Source organism: Engystomops pustulosus, chromosome 6 (assembly GCF_040894005.1).
Source record: "Engystomops pustulosus chromosome 6, aEngPut4.maternal, whole genome shotgun sequence".
In the NCBI taxonomy this organism is placed as follows: Eukaryota; Metazoa; Chordata; class Amphibia; order Anura; family Leptodactylidae; genus Engystomops; species Engystomops pustulosus.
The window spans coordinates 109,126,838-109,145,443 of NC_092416.1; the positions used below are offsets into that span (position 1 = coordinate 109,126,838).

At 42.8% G+C, this 18,606-nt stretch overlaps 1 protein-coding gene across 1 annotated transcript in view; it reads left to right on the forward strand.

Moving 5' to 3' along the window:
- The window catches only part of ZMYND8 (zinc finger MYND-type containing 8), a 328,826-nt gene that overhangs the window by 298,018 nt on the left and 12,202 nt on the right, over positions 1-18,606 (forward strand). The gene's annotated exons all lie outside the window — the stretch shown is intronic.

Consider the following 18,606-nt stretch of genomic DNA (forward strand, 5'->3'; position numbering starts at 1 on the left):
CTATCTAACATCTCTATCTCATATCAATCTATCTCATATCTATATATCATCTATCTCATATCTATCTATGTATTTCCTATCTATATTTATTTTCACCAAAAGAATATCCTCTCACAGACACATATATGTCAGACAATACAGAAAGACTCTATAACACATTTTGTCCTCCCGACCGCACCTACCAAACACCACCACCAGATGGCTGTAGAGTGCTAAAAGTCCAATTTTTATTCAAATTTCAGATAAAACATACCATGTCACTTCAGTTACATTTATGATTTACAATTTTAACAATGCCCTTCTCTTGTATTGAGAAAAGTATAGGTAGGTACAAAAAAGGGGAGTAAAATAGGGCAAAGAAAAGATGTTAAAAACTATGCACAGGGCATGACGGATCCTGGCTGGTGGATGGGAGTAGTGGATATTGCACCATTGTTAACCCGGCCACAATAGTTGATCTATTTATAACCACAATTTTCAGTATTTCTATCTATCCCTTTAGCGCAGCACATGATGGGACAGCATGAAGAATTGGAGAGTGTCTCCTGCCATTTCATCCTGTGGAGTGTGAGGTGATGGGGGAGGGCGATTGTGATGTGACTCTGCATCTAAACAAATAATCCACACAGACACAAGTGTAGGAAAGCTGAGGGAGAGATATGAGAGTAGGTGTTTGGTCACTACATTAGCTACTGTTTCTGTCAGCACATGACTGCTGGAGCAGTGAACCATAAGGTAAGCAACTAATTGCAAAGAGAAAGGTGTCTCTGCCTTGTTGTCAGCGCTTCAGTGAAGACCGAATGTGCCTTGCAACAGCTATCGGAGGAGTGACTAACAACAGGGGGATGGCTGCAGAATACAAGAGGAAGTAGCAATATCCGGGTAACTAATCCAATTGCAAAAGGGCTTAAAATTACCTGCCCTACAACATAACAAAAGTTTTTTGAAATGACTGTTACCCTCATCCATCCTGTTAATATTAAAGTGTATTTAAGATTTAGAAGTCATGGTATTATGAAAAGCTTGGCAACTGTCCAATCAATTTTGTATGTTACTTTCTTATCTTTTTGAATCTTTTGCTGTCAGTGAATATAGTGTTATTAATAAAGAGAGCCTGTAAAAATAATCTTTTTTTTTTTATATAGCGCCATCATATTCTGTAGCGCTTTACAAATCATAGGTTTTGTACCTTATTATCCAGTTGAAAAAAACCTTTTGGTGCAATAATAAAGTGACCATCTCGAAATTAATAACTTTTAAATCTTTCCCTGCCAGGCAATGCTGGAAATTTTGTTACTAATAAATAAAGTCTGAGCATAGGTCCGAGCAATATTCTTTATTTTGAGAATTACAGTAAAATTGATGTTTTGGCAGTTATGCCTTCATCAGACATTGAAATAGGAATATATAGCAAAGTTGTTAGAATATAGTATACCAAATGAGACAAATAGGATATGTGGTAAAAAATACAAAGATTACAACAATCTCAGATGTTGTCAATCTGTGGAGGTTTATATTACACATGGACCGAATTATGTATCCCATCTACTTCGTTTTCAATAATATGTATATAATAAATTTCATAAGACAATAGAAAGTATAGTCATTGCTGGGTCATATTGGTACATAAGTCGCGGTAGGTATCGTCGCGAGTATAAGGCATCGATAAACATGTGAGATGGTATCCAGGAGTTGATAACATATAAATACATGAGCTGATAATAATTGGGAAATGAGGAGCTGGAAAGTAATAATAAAGTAGAAAATAAGGCTCCCCACTGTAGGTGTATGAGAATTTCGGGCCCTGGGTAGTGTGCTGCTGCACTATTCCTTTGGATTGTGCTAGTGTGTATAAGCCCATGTGGGATTAAATGGTAAACAAACTGCCGACTGGGGAGGAGTAAGGTTAGTATGTGTGTCATCCAAAGCGCCGCTGACTGGAAGTGACATGCTAAGCGCATGTGCATTGCCCATAAGCTGGCAAAAGGTGTGCAGCTCGCAGAAGGGCCACTCCCCTGTTTTGGCAACTTTGGTTTAAGAGAGAATGAGCACACAATCTAGTGAATTAGCCTAATATTAGTATGTATGCAATATCTGATGGACTATGTATAGCTTTTTAGATCCCGGCAGTCGGGCAGGAGCCTCCGTCCATCCGGACAGGAAGCTCCTGCCCGTCACTGTATAGTGCTCGATGTGGCCGGAAACGTCCGCTCGAGCACTATTACTGGAACGATTTTGCCGGAAAACAGCCCCGGCGCACATCACTCCATGAACTAGGATGCATGGCCTTGCGATGACGTCATCGCGTGACCCCTTCCTGCCCGGCCACAGGAAGAAGAAAGAAGACGCGGGAGCCAGAGGTGACTGAGTTTTTTTTATCAAACAGCAGTAAAAACATGGTGGGGGCTTATTGTATAAAATCATTCATTGGTGGGGAGGGGTGATCGGTGGCAGAATTTATTGTGGGGGGCAGCATATTATATAATTCATTGTGGTGGAGGATATCAAATAATTGACTGTAGGGGGGTAGCATATCATTTATTTCATTGGGGGGGGGCAGCATATCATTTAATTCCTTTTGGGGGGCAGCATATCATTTAATTCCTTTTGGGGGGCAGCATATCATTTAATTCATTGTGAGGGGGCAGCATATCAAATAATTCATTGTGGGGGGGAGTATATAATTTAATTCCTTGTGGGGGGGGCGGCATATCATTTAATTCCTAGTGGGGGGGCAGCATATCATTTAATTCCTTGTGGGGGGTAGCATATCATTTAATTCCTTGTGGGGGGGCAGCATATCAAATAATTCCTTGTGGGGGGGCAGCATTTGATTTAATTCCTTGTGGGGGGGGGCAGCATTTGATTTAATTCCTTGTGGGGGAGGGCAGCATATCATTTAATTCCTTGTGGGGGGTAGCATATAATTTAATTCCTTGTGGGGGGGGCAGCATATCAAATAATTCCTTGTGGGGGGGGGCGGCATATCATTTAATTCCTAGTGGGGGGGGCAGCATATCATTTAATTCCTTGTGGGGGGTAGCATATCATTAAAATCCTTGTGGGGGGGGGCAGCATATCAAATAATTCCTTGTGGGGGGAGCAGCATATCAAATAATTCCTTGTGGGGGGGCAGCATTTGATTTAATTCCTTGTGGGGGAGGGCAGCATATCATTTACCGGTAATTCCTTCTGGGGGGAGGCAGCAGCATATCAAATAATTCACCGCAGGGGGGGCAGCATACCAAATAATTCACCATAGGGGGGGGGGGGCAGCATATCAAATAATCCATTGTGGGGGGCAGCATATTTTTTGATTCATTGTGGGGGGTGACAGCATATCAAATAATTCATTGTGGGGGGGGGGGCAGCATATCAAATAATTAACTGGTTCACGACCGCCCGCCGTGTATTCACGGCGCTGCCATCTTGCCTAGGATCGTCACTCCCCGTGACGTCATCTGGGAGCAGCGATCCGTCGCCGTGACATGAGGAGTAATGTATGAGGAGTAAAATCCCCATACTTCTATACAGTAGTATGGCAGTATATGATAGGATCGATCAGACAACTTAGGGTTAAAGGAGTCTGAAAAATAGTAAAAATAAAAAAAAGTTTTAAAAAAATTATAATAAAAAAACTTAAAAATTCAAATCATCCCCCTTTCCCTAGAACTGATATAAATAAACAGTAAAAATCATAAATACATTGGGTATCGACGCATCCGAAAATGCCCGATCTATCAAAATATACTAACGGTTTTTCACTGCGTTTAACCCCTTATGGAAAATAGAGGCCAAAAGTCGAAAATGGCACTTTGCCATTTTGAAAAATATTTTAAAAATCTTTAAAAAGTGATCAAAAGGTCGAACAGTCCTAAAAATGATATAATTGAAAATATTATCAAATGTCGCAAAAAACGACACTACCCACAGCTCCGTACAACAAAGTATAAAAAAGTTATAAGCGCCAGAAGATGGCAAAATCAAAAGAAAAAAATTTTGTACAGGAGGTTTTTTTTTTTTTGTATCATTCTTTTATTGAACAAGATACATGGTACAGCAAGAATCGGCATTGTAAGGCACAGATGTTGTACAGAAACAAAAAGATACAAGCGCCTTTCGCGCACGCAGGCGCAGGTGCCTAGGACTAACAATAATGTATTTAATCAAGTCATACATTTTTAAGTAAGCCTGTATTTAACAGATAGCATAAATACATAACAATTTAATGTAGTTGATGTAGTCTTGTCAAGAATATGGTATCCGTGAAATCAGAGCATCGTCTTTGTTGGCTATTATTGTAAGAACATAACATCTCATCATAGAGATTATAAAATGTCTAAACCTTGCCTATATTCCTATAGATCCCTTTTGTTGTTGGGGAGGGAAAACCCCATCTCTAAGGAGGGAGGGAGGAAAGGTATAGGGAAGAAGGGGAGTCTAGTGTCAGCTAGAGAAAATCTTTTTAGCTATTTACATGAAGGAGAGAAAGTCCTGTGAGTTTCTAAAGTCGAGCCATGGTCCCCAAGTTTTGATTTGCTGTTCGGTCGTGTGATATGTGTCTGCTGTGAGCTCTTCCATCCTATGTAGGAGCGAAATCTCTGATAGAAGGTCAGAGCAAGTAGGGACCCTAGTGGATTTCCATAAGCGTGGTATCAGAGCCCTGGCCGCTATTAACACGAAACCCACTAGCGATTTTTTGGCTTTCGCAACGGGGATCGGGAGGATATTCAGCAGTAGGGTGGTGGGTTCGTCGTTCAATTTGGTCCCTGTTAGCTTCATTATAAGTCTAATAACTCTGGTCCAGTGTGGCCTTAACAGGGGGCATCCCCACCAGATATGTGTCATATTTCCTGACACCTGCCTACAGCGCCAGCACTCATCAGAGCACGAGGGATATGCTTTATTCAGTTTCGCAGGAGTCCAGTACTATCGCGACAATATTTTGAAGTTTGCTTCTTGAGCTTTACCCGATAGGGAAAGCCGGTGGCAAAGCTCAAAGGCTTTAGCCCAGTCTTCTTCAGGTAATGTTTTGCCTAGCTCAAGTTCCCATGTCTTAACATATGGTAAGTCCGATAGCGCTCATTTATCTAGCAACAAATCATAGATTGCAGAGATCGCGTGTGGGATGGGAGTCTTTGATGTACATAATAACTCAAACGGGGTCATAGACCTGTGTAGCTTTAGGCTACTTTTATTGGCGTTATAGAAATGTTTCAGTTGCGTGTATTCCCATCTCAGTCTAGCTGTACAAGTGTCCGCTCCTACTACTTCCTCAATGGGTCGGAGACTTGTGTCGTTTAGCAGTCTAGCAAAAGTCAGGGTTTTATCGTCTCTCAGGGGACGGAGGAAGTGACTGAGGCATCCTGGCGGGAAGTCAGGGTTGTCAACCACTAGCGTCATAGGTCCATCAGTAGAGAATAATTGCATTGTGTTACTCATTCTTTTTACTAGTCTAAGGACCTGAGAGGTTACATAGGGTGTTTTAGAGAAGTGAAAGTTCTGGTGTATATATGTCGCTGTCCAAGGCAGTATGGTCAGAGGTACTGGGGATAAGGTGTTTTTCAATGTGTACCCAGAGCTTGCTTTTCCCAGAATGGAACCAGTCCAGTATGCATGCCAAGGTCGCCGCTGTGTAATAGCCCTTAAGTTCTGGTAAGCCTAAGCCTCCCTGGTGCTTCCTCCGTATCAAAGTTAATCTAGATATTCTGGGAGGAGTTGAATTGGTTTATGATTTTCTGTAGCTTCCCGAAAAACTGACCTGGTAATGCAAGGGGGATAGTTTGAAATAAGTACAGAAGCCTTGGTAAGACCGTCATTTTGATACAACTGAGTCGCCCCATCCATGTCAGCTGTTTCGCAGACCAATTTTTGAGGTCACCCTGTAGATTCTGTAGGAATCGTCCGTAATTGCGTGTGTACGTCGTGTCCAGGTCTGCTGGAATTCTAATACCCAGGTATACTATGTCTTCCATAGACCAGGAGAAGGGGTATTTTTTTTTTCAATTCAGTGATAGTGGTCCGAGGTAGCCCTATTCCCATGGCGACGCTCTTAGTGATATTTACTTTGTGGTTGCTAAAAAAGCCAAAGGTGTTGAGGGTTTCCATCAGGGGGGGGAAGAGAGGTTTCGGGATTAGTAACATAAAGCAGGACATCGTCCGCGAACGCGGAACATTTATATATTTGCTCCCCTACTTTAATTCCTGAAATTGCTTCATTTGTACGTATCGCCTTCAATAAATGTTCGATTACAAGCGCATATAGGAGAGGGGAGAGGGGGCAGCCCTGACGTGTTCCGTTACGGATGGTAAAGGTGGGAGAGAGGGACCCATTTATTCGTATTTGCGCCTGCGGGAGGGCGTACAGAGCTTTGATTCGTGCCAACGTAGTCGTTCTCAATCCTATTTGTTGCAGGGTCGCCTCTAGGAAGCCCCAGTCCACCCTGTCGAATGCTTTCTCTGCATCTAATGAGAGAAGTAAAAACGGTGTGGAGCTGGTTTTCGCATGGTGTAGTAGGGAAAAGGACTTCAGGGTGTTATCCCTTGCTTCCCGCGTTGGTATAAAACCTACTTGATCAGGGTGGACTAGTGTACCCATGAGGCGAGCTAGTCTGCAAGATAGTAGTTTGGCGTAAATTTTTGCGTCTACATTGATCAATGAGATTGGCCTGTAGCTTGGGCAAAGTTGAGGGTCTTTACCCTCTTTGGGTATCACTGTGATATGAGCATATAGGAAGGAAGGGGGAAAAAGGTTGTTATCAGATATGGAGTTAAATGTCGCAAGCATGTTGGGAGAAAGGTCTTCCAGTAGGGTTTTGTATAACGCCGCTGTGTAGCCGTCAGGACCCGGGCTTTTACCTGATGGGAGAAGTTTAATGACTTGTTTGAGCTCCTCAGGGGAAAAAGGGAGGTCTAGAGTTTCTGCTTCCTCAGTTGGTATGGTTGGCAATGCTGTTTTTTTGATGTACTGGGACAAGGAGAGGGGGGGCTGAGGTGGTTGGAAGGCTGTCTCTGGTGGTGGTAGATTGTATAATGACTTATAGTACTCAGTGAAGGCCTCTGCAATTTCCTCAGTTTTGTGTACTTGGACTCCATTATGTGATTTGATGGAGGGGATGTATGTTGATACCCTGGCATCCCTAAGAGCTCTCGCCAGTAGTCTACCGGGCTTATTACCCCATTCGTATAACGAGCGGGCATATATATGCTTTAGTCTCTTCTGGCCCTCTTCCAGCAGGGAGTTGAGTTCTTGTCGGGTGGCAGTAAGCTCTCTCCGAGTAGCTTCCTGTAGCGTCTTTTTATGCTGAGCTTCCAATTTCTGAAGAGTGGTGAGAAGAGAAGAAATTTTGGCTCCCCTCTCCCGCTTTAACCTACCCCCATGCCTCATAAGTACCCCTCTTAATTCACACTTCAAGGCCTCCCATTTAAGAGCTTCCGAGGAAAAGGTATGTCTCTGATCTGAATTAAAAGCTATTATCGTTTGTTTAAGATCTGATAAACATAGACTGTCTGTCAGTAAGGATTCGTTCAGTCTCCAACTAAATGGGCGTCTTTTCTGATGAGTGACACCTAATGTGCATGATACGGGTGCATGATCAGATAGGTAGATCGATCCTATTTCAGAATCCTGGACCTGCGAAAGGAGGTGGTGTTGGACAAAGATGTAATCTATTCTACTGTAGGTATTATGTACCATAGATAGGAACGAATAGTCTCTGTCTGTCGGGTGACTCAATCTCCATACGTCACAGAGCTGTAGGGCATGGAGAGCTTTCCTGATTCTATTCAGTTTGTTGTAGGATATAGAAGATTTCCCTAAGGATGTGTCCAAGAGTGGGTTGAGAGCAAGATTTAGATCTCCACACAATATCAGTGACCCCCTAGCAAAAGTACAAAGTTCCTCAAGCGTCCTCACCAGAAAGGAAGTCTGCTCTGAGTTAGGGGCGTAGACGTTTGCTATGGTGTACAATGTTCCCTGTATCTCGCATTTTACGAATATAAATCTGGCATCTGGGTCAAGCTTAGTTTCTAACACTTTGCATTGGGCAGATTTATGGAAGAATATTGACACCCCCCTTGATTTCCCTTGAGGGTTAGTGCAGTGGTGAGATACAGGGTAGTAGCGGTTTTTGCATAAGGGGGTTTGGGTAGAACTAAAATGGGTCTCCTGTATACATAAGATGTGAGCTCGTTGTTTGTGAAAGTTATACAAAACCCTGGACCTCTTTTCCGGGATATTGAGGCCTTTCGCATTAAATGAGCCGATCTTTAGTGGTACCGCCATTGCAAGACTTATTACAAGGTCAAGAGGTGAGAAAGGGGATATGTAGGAAAGGCAGAGGGTAACAGATGGGGAAGGGAGTCCATAGTGAAGATGAAATCTTATACAAATGCAAAACGGGTATCAAGCTATCTACTGGATAGCAACTGTATTAATTGTAGCAGAAGGTCTGCTGTGCAACAAGCACAAATAAACCTAGGTACTATACCAAGGTTTCACCTATTGGGGGTGAGTGACAGCACAAAACAGGTCTTCGTCACGGAGTTGACCGTATTCCAAGTTCAATGTGTAATTCGGTCAATCTAAGTAAAGAGTACCTGCAGGCCGAAATATGTAGATCGAAATAAAACGTGTTTAACATGTTAGGGAACTGAACCATTTGTAGTCACGAAATGATGACAATCATGGGAAGTAAACATTAGCATAATAAACCTCTGCTCACTGTTTCCTGGAAAGAAGAGAAAATAACCATATATAGCTATAATATCCTATTGTATAGAACAGCGGATCTTTCAATCCATCTCACCACTCCAGTAGCAGGCGTGTGTGTTCTCAGTCTTCCTGGGATTCTGGGTTGGAACGGCGCCTTCGCATCTGCTGTCTGCGGGGTCTAGGTGAAGCTCCTCGCTGGTTTCGGGTATTTCCCCATGACGAAGCTCCTGGATTTGGTCCGACTGCTGCTAAGTTTGGAGCATCCCAGTCCGGGAGGGATAATGGTGGAAGGTTTAAGTCCCGCAGGAAAGCCGGAAAGATCTTCTAGGTGAGTAAGAGTCGACTGTGTATCACCTGAACGAGCATATAGGGCAAAGGGGAAACCCCATCTCTATGATATACCTCTTTCTTGGAGCTGCGATAGAAGTGGTCTCATGATTGCCCTCTGCCGCAGAGTGCGCCTAGAAAGATCTGGAAACAGGCTGATCTTAGCTCCATCAAAGTCCAGTTCTCCCTTTGCCCTTGCTCTTTGCATAATTCGTTCCTTTAGACTGTAGAAGTGTATCCTGCATATCACATCCCTTGGCCTCGAGGGATCAGCACTTCTTGCCCTCAGCGCTCTATGTGCACGGTCCATTTCAATGGGCGTATCAACAGGGCGTTCTAGGAGAATATTAAATATTCCTGTTAAAGTAGCTACTAAATCCGGTTGATGTGTAGCTTCAGGAAGACCCCTGATTCTTATATTATTGCGGCGGTTCCTATTTTCGATGTCATCAATATGCGCCACTAGATGTCTCTGTTGAGCTGTTTGATCTTCCAGCTTCTCTTGTAGCACAGTGACTGCAGAAGTGATTTCAGACTTAAACGTTTCAAAAGCTGCCACACTTTCATGTAAATTAGTTATGTCTTCTCTCACCACTTGTAAGTCCCTGTCCCAGGCTCCACGAAGTTCCCCAGCTAGATTGTCCATATCCCTCTTAGAGGGGAGCAGTGCAAGTAGGGCTTGTAATTCAGGATGGCCTCTCAAAGTGAGGACAGCTTCCTCTGGTGGTGGAAGGTCTGCAGGCATGCTGGCTTGAGACCCAGACCCAGGGGAGCTAGCGCTGGATGACCCCAGTGAGGTGGCAGCTCCAGGGGAGAAAGTGGGAGCCCCTGCATTTAGAGGTGATCCTCCCTCCACTCTGCCCTTTTGTGGGCTATTCTTATTACTGGGCATGATTTTTGCCCCTTCTGAGGAGGCTGGCATGGTGCTTGGGGTGATGCACTGGGAGTTTCCCAATGCTGTGCCTCTGCTGCCCGTTGCCTGGTGTCCCTCAGGTGTTAGCGTGGGATTCAGGAGAGGGGTCCCCGGGTGCTGTGCTTCAGACAATGTGTCCGGGTGAGCAGGGCTTTGGGGCTCTAGTGTGGGGAGATGACACACGGTCTTGTTCTCCTTACCCCTCCGCTGCGTTGGTGGTGAGCGGCGGTGCCGCGAGTGCGGGGCCGCACGTGGTAAAGATGGCGGCGGGCTTCTTCTGCCGCGGGTCCTCTCCGGAAATAAAGATCGCTGCTGGAGCGGGGAGAAGTAGTTGCGGATCGGTGTTGCAGACACCGATCTGCTCTGGAGTCGCTTAGAGGCCCTGTTGGCTCCCGCTTTCCCCATAGATTGGGCTGTTCTCGTCCCTTTGGCTTCGGCTCTGCACGGAGCTCAGCTTAGCCGCGTCCGCCCCCGTACAGGAGGTTTTTAATTTTTGTAAATGTATGAAAACATTATAAAACCTATACAAATTTGGTATCCCCATGATCTTACCGACCCAAAGAATAAAGTAGACATGTCATTTGGGGCGCATAGTGAAAGCCGTAATATCCAAGCCCACAAGAAAACGGCGCAAATGTGTTTTTTCACCATTTCCACTGCATTCGGAATTTTTTTTCCCGCTTCCCAGTACATGGCATGGAATTTTCAATACCATCACTATGAAGTGCAATTTTTTTTACACAGAAAACAAGCCGTCACACAGCTCTTCACGTGTAAAAATATAAAAGGTTATATATTTTTGAAGGTGGGGAGTTAAAAATGGAAATGAAAAAACAGGAAAGGGCCCTTAAAGGGTCCTTAACCGGTTAATTGTGTGGGGGCAGCATATCAAATAATTTATTATTAGTATTCCAATATTCATTCTAGTGTGTTAAATTATTAAAGCTCCACGCTGTACCATTATGGCATGGAGCTTTTTCTAAGGGAGAGACCTACCTAATGAAGCTCTATGGGGAACCCTTTGTATCAGTTGTGTTGTGAGCAGTATATATGTGGGGCGTACAGTGTCGGTATATATGATATATGTGGATGCACAGTGTGGTCAGTTGTGGTGTGAGGGGTATATATGATATATGTGGGTGCATAGTGTGGTCAGTTGTGGTGTCCAGGGCCGGTTCTAGACAAAGTGGGGCCCTGGGCAAAACTAAAAGTGGGGCCCCAAAATAAAACTATTTTATGACCAGTCAAGTCAGCAAGAGGCTCCTTTAGTATGGTAAAACAAACTGTAATATGGGAGAATTTTATAGGAGATGGATAGATGATAGGGAGATTTAAGGGCAGCATGGTGGCTCCGTGATTAGCACTACAGCCTTGCAGCGCTGGTCAACATCTGCAAAGATTTTGTATGTTCTGTGTCTGCGTGGGTTTCCTCCGGGTCCTCCGGTTTCCTCCCACACTCCAAAAAATTTGGGGAGGGGGACCGATATTTTCTGAAAGCAGACACTTGCCCCATTTTCAAAATTGCATCAAAGATTTTATAGACATAGGCGCCTTCATGCAATTTTGATTCAAATTGAAACATTTTATTAAAAATACTTAAAATTTGACTTTGATGGCAAAAAATTTGATCCAAACAGAAAATATTTACCTTCACATCTCCTAAATGTAATACATGGACATTTGTAGAGTTCACAAATGTGCCCTATTGATATGTTCACATGAATAAATCCACATAATATCACTAAAACTGTAATAACTAGATATCTGCTTTTCAGCTAGACATTTTTAGACAGTCACAACCTGCAAAATATATCAATAAAACAGAATAAAAACTAAAGGCGCCATAAAACCTATAGAATTTTGAAAGCAGACAACCAGGCGATGCATTTGGCAATTAACATTCAAAATTTCCTATATGTACAAATCCAGATACTTATATAAAGAAAATCTACTTTCCTAAAGCAGTAAGATGTGAGGAGATCATACATGCCCCACTTGTGTATATTCACCAAAATATGCAGCACAGGGAACTGCAGAAAATTCACACAGATGTATCATTGTCTGTTCCTTACACAATGGTAACCCAAATAAATAACTATATATCCATAAACCCCTCTAATGAGATAATAAAAGTCACGTTTAGATGTGCGCCATTGTATTATCACAATAACAGAACCCTCCGCGCTTCATAAGAATGAAAGTGAGAATGTCATAACATAGGTGTAAATAATGGAGGATGATGGGAAATAAAAACTTTATACCAGGACATGTGGGTGTTTTTGGTGTTACATATAACTTTATGGACATGTTCTGGTCGCGGTGTAGTCACATTAGGCGAAGATGATTAAATGTTCATCGTATCAGTCAATTTTCCCAACAAAAAATAACTATCACAAAATAAAAGGGAATAAGAGAGAAAGGGCCACGTTTATCACTTTTGTGCGCATAGGTGTAGTAGTTGTGCCTAAATTCTGGTGCACTCTTTTCCAGAATTATCACAAGCTTTTACAGAATTAGCACAACCATCTGTGATAAGTTAATTTCCTGCCTCTTATTAATCACTTTACTTTAACACAGTTTAGGCGCAATTTTGGCGCAGTTTCGGTGCAATGTTAGATTCAGGCACTTACATGTGATCCTGCTACAAGCTCCTCTCTGCTTCTCCCACAGCCCAGAATGAAGATAACACTCACAGCAGCACCCAGGTGTGTGACACCCAGCACCCAGTGACCTCCTCAGCAGGGCCTTCTCCTGGAGGGGATCCCCCAGTGCTGAGCTCCTGCTGCACCCCTGTAATTCTGCACAGTATCCCCCTCAGAAACACTGGTGATACTGTGCAGAATTACATGGGGGACACTTGTCAGTACTATGTGCAACATTCTGTAACGTTCTCTTCTCTCTTGCTCTGAGCTCAGGATTCTGCAGAATGTTTTGTAAATAGAAGGTGATGAAGTGTAAATAGAGTCTGCAGCTCCTGTCTGCAGAGTATCTAATGACTGTATTATCTGTACTAGTGTCTGCAGAGTATCTCATGTCTGTATGATCTGTTCTAGTGTCTGCAGTGTCTGGATGAGCTTTTCTGCTAGAAATGAGCTGTTCTGCAAAGGGGCTCAGTGCTTTCTTCTCAGTTAACGCCAGCTCCGGGCTGGAGTGTTTTTGCGCCCGTTTTTGCGCCTAAATGAAAAGTCGCAAGTGATGAATATCATTAGGCGCATCAAAACATTTGGATTGCTAGGATAAATGAGGGAAAGCTGGTTATTTTTTGCTGCGCAGCTAGCATTTAGTCACATTTAGTCGCAAAAATGGCACAAAAAATGGTGCGCCTGAATGAAAAGGCGCAAAAACAACAGAAAAAAACGATTGATACATGTGGCCCAAAGTGTGTTCTTAGATTTGCATAGAGAAGGGTTAAAAACATGAATATTAGTTGATATTATCCCTTCTCAAAATGTAGTACTAGTAACATATAAAGTGAATATTTCCATTATCTGTGAGGTGCAGCAGCTCCTGTGTGCAGCAAATGCTCCCTGCAGCCTGATGGCTAAGAATCTGGAGGGGGGTGCACACTTCAGGGGGCTGTATCTCTGGCTCTGTGACACATAGAACCTTACTTCTTTTTTCGTATGAAAGAAGAGAGTCTCCTCTTTTATATGAATCTAAATTTGTGTTTCTAAAATGCAGAAAAACGGAGATATTAACTGTTAAACTGCCGTCGGAAGTGATATTTATATATAAAAATGGCACCTGATATTCTCACTTTAAACCTGAATATCTCTGGATCCAGGGCACCTAGAAACACAATTCAAGATTCATTTGAAAGAAGAGATTCTCCCCTTTCTCCCTGGGGGCCCTGGGCAATTGCCACCTTTGCCTACCCATAGCGCCGGCCCTGGTGGTGTCAGGGGTATATATGATATATGTGGGGGCCCAGTGTGATCAGTTGTGGTGTCAGGGGTATATATGATATATGTGGGGGCACATAAATAACAGAATACAATTAAAGCTTTCCATTTGTTAATACAGTCTTAATAGTCACATATCATTTCAAGACATATCATTATAGCCATATTCTTGTGGGCTTGGATTTTACAGCTTTCACTGAGCGCCTTTATACAATGAGACAGTAGGCTGCCATGCCAACTGATCGCCGCCCTCCGATGACATCACAGGGGGAGGCGATCGGCCATCCAAGATGTAAAGGCAAGTTAGGTGCCGCAGTCGGGTTTGACCGCGGCACTTAACAGGATTACTGCAGCAATTGGTCCCAGCACTGTCCGCGGCAGTAACAGGCGGGCGTCAGCTGCATTATTTAGCAGTCACCCGGTGTGTATGGAGAGGGCTCAGCTCATGAGCTCTCTCCATACACCCTTCGCAGCACGAGGACGATATAGTTTGTCCTTGGTCGCGAAGGTGTTAAGTTGAGTAGTGCTGGTCCTAAGCTTCTTCTGCTCTGATTAATGTGTCTCTGAGGTTTTTAGGACCTTATTTACATGGTAGTATGGAATTGGTGAATTCTTCTACTTGTGAGAATGATTTAGTTAAGATGTACTGGTGTTTTTGTAGTATTTTAAGTGCTTTGTTAGCTGTGGGATGGAAAGTGTGTACAAATGCTAGCTTCCTCACTTTCTTTTTGGGGCGGTTATTTGCGAGGGAGAGGATTTGTTGGGTAATGTGTTCAGGGTAACCGTTTGTCCCCTTCTATCGAGTTCTTCGTAGAAAGGAGGTGGCAACTCGCATAATGAAGTAGACCATTCCAGTCAGTGCCTTTCCTAAAGATATCTGTGGTGAGGGAGCCCTCTGTGTGTTTAGTTACCGAGGTAATGGTTTTCCTCTAATACCAGATGTAAGATGTCAATGTAGAAGGCTTTTGTTGAGTGGTTGTATGAGTGTTGGTCGAGAAAATTGCTAACTGCTTCAATGCCTCTACTATGTAGTATTAAGGTATATAAGCTTGTTATGTCCCAGGTAACTAAAAAGCTGTTCGTTGGAAGCGTGGGTACTGATTTTTGAGTTTTCTCTAGTAAAATGGATAGAGGGGACAGGATGGGATCGGTGGATGTATACATAGTATGGCAGTATATGATAGGATCGTACAGACAACCTAGGGTTAAAGTACCCTAGGGAGTCTGAAAAATAGTAAAAATAAAAAAAAGTTTAAAAAAAAATTATATTGTAAAAATCCCTAAAAACTCAAATCACCCCCCTTTCCCTAGAACTGATATAAATATGAATAAACAGTAAAATTCATGAACACATTAGGTATCGACACGTCCGAAAATGCCCGATCTGTAAAAATATAATAACGGTTTTTCACTGTGTTTAACCCCGTAATGGAAAATCGCGCCCAAAGTCAAAAATGGCACTTTTTTGCCAGTTTAAAATTTTTTTAAAAAATCTATAAAAAGTGATCAAAAGGATGTACAGTCCTAAAATGATAACATTGTAAACATCATCAAAATCCGCAAAAAACGACACCTCCCAAAGTTCCGTACACCAAAGTATAAAAAAGTTATTAGCGCCAGAAGACGGCAAGATCCCCCAAAAAAATTTTGTACAGGAGGTTGGAATTATTTTAAATTTATGAAAACATTATAAAACCTATAAAAATTTGGTATCCCCGTAATCGTACCGACCCAAAGAATAAAGTAGACATGTCATTTGGGGCATACAGTGAAATCCATAAAATCCAAGCCACAAGAATATGACACAAATGCATTTTTTTTTTTTACCAATTTCACTGTTTTTGGAATTTTTTTCCCGCTTCCCAGTACTTGGCATGGAATATTAAATACCACCATTTTGAAGTGTAATTTGTTACGCAGAAAATAAGCCATTACACAGTTCTGTACATGGAAAATAAAAAAGTTATAGATTTTTGGAGGTGGGGAGTGAAAAATTAAAACGCAAAAACGAAAAAGGGCTGCGGCGTTAAGGGGTTAAACTTTAAAAAAAATAGCGGTTAAAGAGATTACAAAGTAAAGGAACTGCATTTGTCTTGTTTAACAGTTGAGAACTGTGCCACCATTATGCAACTTTGTGGGAAACACAAATTATTTATTTTAAACATACAAATGCTTCTCAATAAATTAGAATTTCAGGAAAAAGTAGTTTTTATTCGCAGTAATTAAACAGAATTTTTTTTCTTTATTCTTCAAAAACACATGCAAAAGCTCTTGTTATTACAATTTTTATCATAACAAATATTTACTCAGCTACTGCCAACTAGTACCAATAATCTTTGTTGGTTTTTTTACCCCTCACCACTCCTCCCATGGGGCAGAACCCCCCCCCCCCTTTATCAATATATATTCATATTTGACCACTGTGGGACACTGAAGGGGTTAACTGTGGATGGGCGGTGTCTTTCCCCTGGGTTTTCCTACTGTGCAAGGCCTTAGTGCTGAGGTTGTGTTGTCCAGCACCTTGGACACAGGTGGTGGGAGCAGCCTAATCAGGCTGCATAAAGCTGCTGAGCAGAGCTGAGAGTGTTGGCTCTGAGTGGAGGCTGGAGAGCACACACAGCCCTGACCCATGTGCCTATAGCAGCGATGTCTTTTATGTTTTAGTGGTGAGTCAGGAGAACTCTGTTTAGTTAGCACCCAGATGGGTAGGATTATGTTTGATGCCTGAATGTGAAGGCTGTTTTATTTTGTTCCTGCTGCTGGAATAAATGCAGGCAAGACCTGTTTTGGACTGAATCTTGGTGAACTGCATCACAAATCTCTGCTACCACGAACTCTACTGGGCCAAATCTCCCACATATGGTGGAGGATGCAGGCAGTTCACCAGACACACACCTGAAAGGCTCGCTACATCCTGCAACATTGCATGGCCTGGGTGAAAGTAGCAGGCAAATTGCAGGATAAAGCCAAGATGGAGGACTTTATTAAATACCTGCAGGAAGAGTCCACAGCTAATCGGCAGCCGCAGCAGGCCATGCTCCAGCAACAGCAGGAAGAGTCCCAGGCTAATCGACGGCTGCAGCAGGAGGAGTCCCAAGCTAATTGACAGCTGCAGCAAGCCATGCTCCAGCAACAGCAGGAAGAGTCCCGAGCTATGTTCCAGCTGATGATGGAAAAGTTTTCTGGCATTATGGCAGCACTGCAAGCGACAACTACTGAGGGGTTCCATACTGGTTTGCAAGGGTACCCGGTTGTCCAGCATTCTGCACGGGCTGCAGTGCTGAAGACCTTACAAAAAATGACGGCGACCGACGACACGGAGGCGTATCTCACTGTTATTGAGTGAGTAGCTGAGCGAGAGCAGTGTGCAGATGTCTTGGCACTGTTCCTGACAGGCGAATCGCAGGCGGCCTACTATGACCTGAGTGAAAAGGAGGCCCGTGAGTACTTGCGGCAAAAGGCAGAGATTCTGGCTCGTCTTGGGGTAACCATACAAGTTCGTTCCAGCCTGGTCCACCAGTGGGCGTACTCAGTTTTGGACTGAATCTTGGCGTCATTGTGATGAACTTCATCAAGAATCTCCGTTATCACGGACTCTACTGGGCCAAATCTCCCACACCATGTACATTTACATCAATACATTTCCTATTCATATTTGACCACATACATGTACATTTACATCAATAAATTTATTTCATTATTGTCTAACTTTTCAATCCAAAGTCCCCATCTTTTATAAAAGCCGTTTCTCTTTCCTTTTTTAATGGAATGTCATTGTTCTTGTTTATATCTAACACGCATAGTTAGATTCGGAATATTATCGGACATCCACAGATGCAATTACTTTCCTAGTGATAAATAACAGCAATAGAATTTATTTATATGTCCCCAATTCTTTTGAAACCTCTATATACCCCAATACACACAAATGGGGTTCAAGTGAAATTTTTACCTGAAATATATCAGCAATCTTATCTATAACCAATATCTATCTCCAATATCTGTAGAATTTATGGGTCAATAACGTTTTTATTTAATATGCACATGGACAAGTATGATAAATTGTGACAAGCAATTCAAGAGCAGAGGTATCATTACGTTGAATGCTTAAAATGACAGAAATGAGTGCACAATGAGATTCAATGCATTGGAACAGAAAAATAACAAAAGAGAAAATCTGTCACGGTCCAGAACAAGAGAGACCATGAACAATAACTCAATTAACATGCACAGACGACATAGAGACACAAGATAACACGAAGGGTAGCATAGAGAGGGATGCGTGTGGAAAGGTGGGGGGGGGGCGGGTTAAGAGGCTGCCTAAGATCCAGGAGTAGAGCTTTAGGGTGCTGAGTCACTAGCCTGTAGCCAAGTTTCCATGGCCGGTTGGGTTCTAAAGGAGATCCAGGGACTCCATGTTTTATGGAAATTGTCCTGCTTGCCCTCATCACTAGCCTTTAATTCCTCCATATGTAAGATTGTATTAAGTGCTTCCACCCACTGTGTTTTAGTAGGCGGGTTGGGGGATCTCCATAGCCTTGGGATTATCTGCCTAGCTGCCACCAAAAAGTGATAAAGTAGACTTTTTTTGAATTTGGAGATAGTCCCTGAGAAAATAGAAAGAAGGGCTAACTCAGATGATAGATCTATGCCTGGTGGGGATACATCTTTGTACAGGTTGAAGATTTCCCTCCAAAGTGTATGAATCGGAGGGCAATCCCAACATAGGTGTAGCATGTTGCCTTCTGATT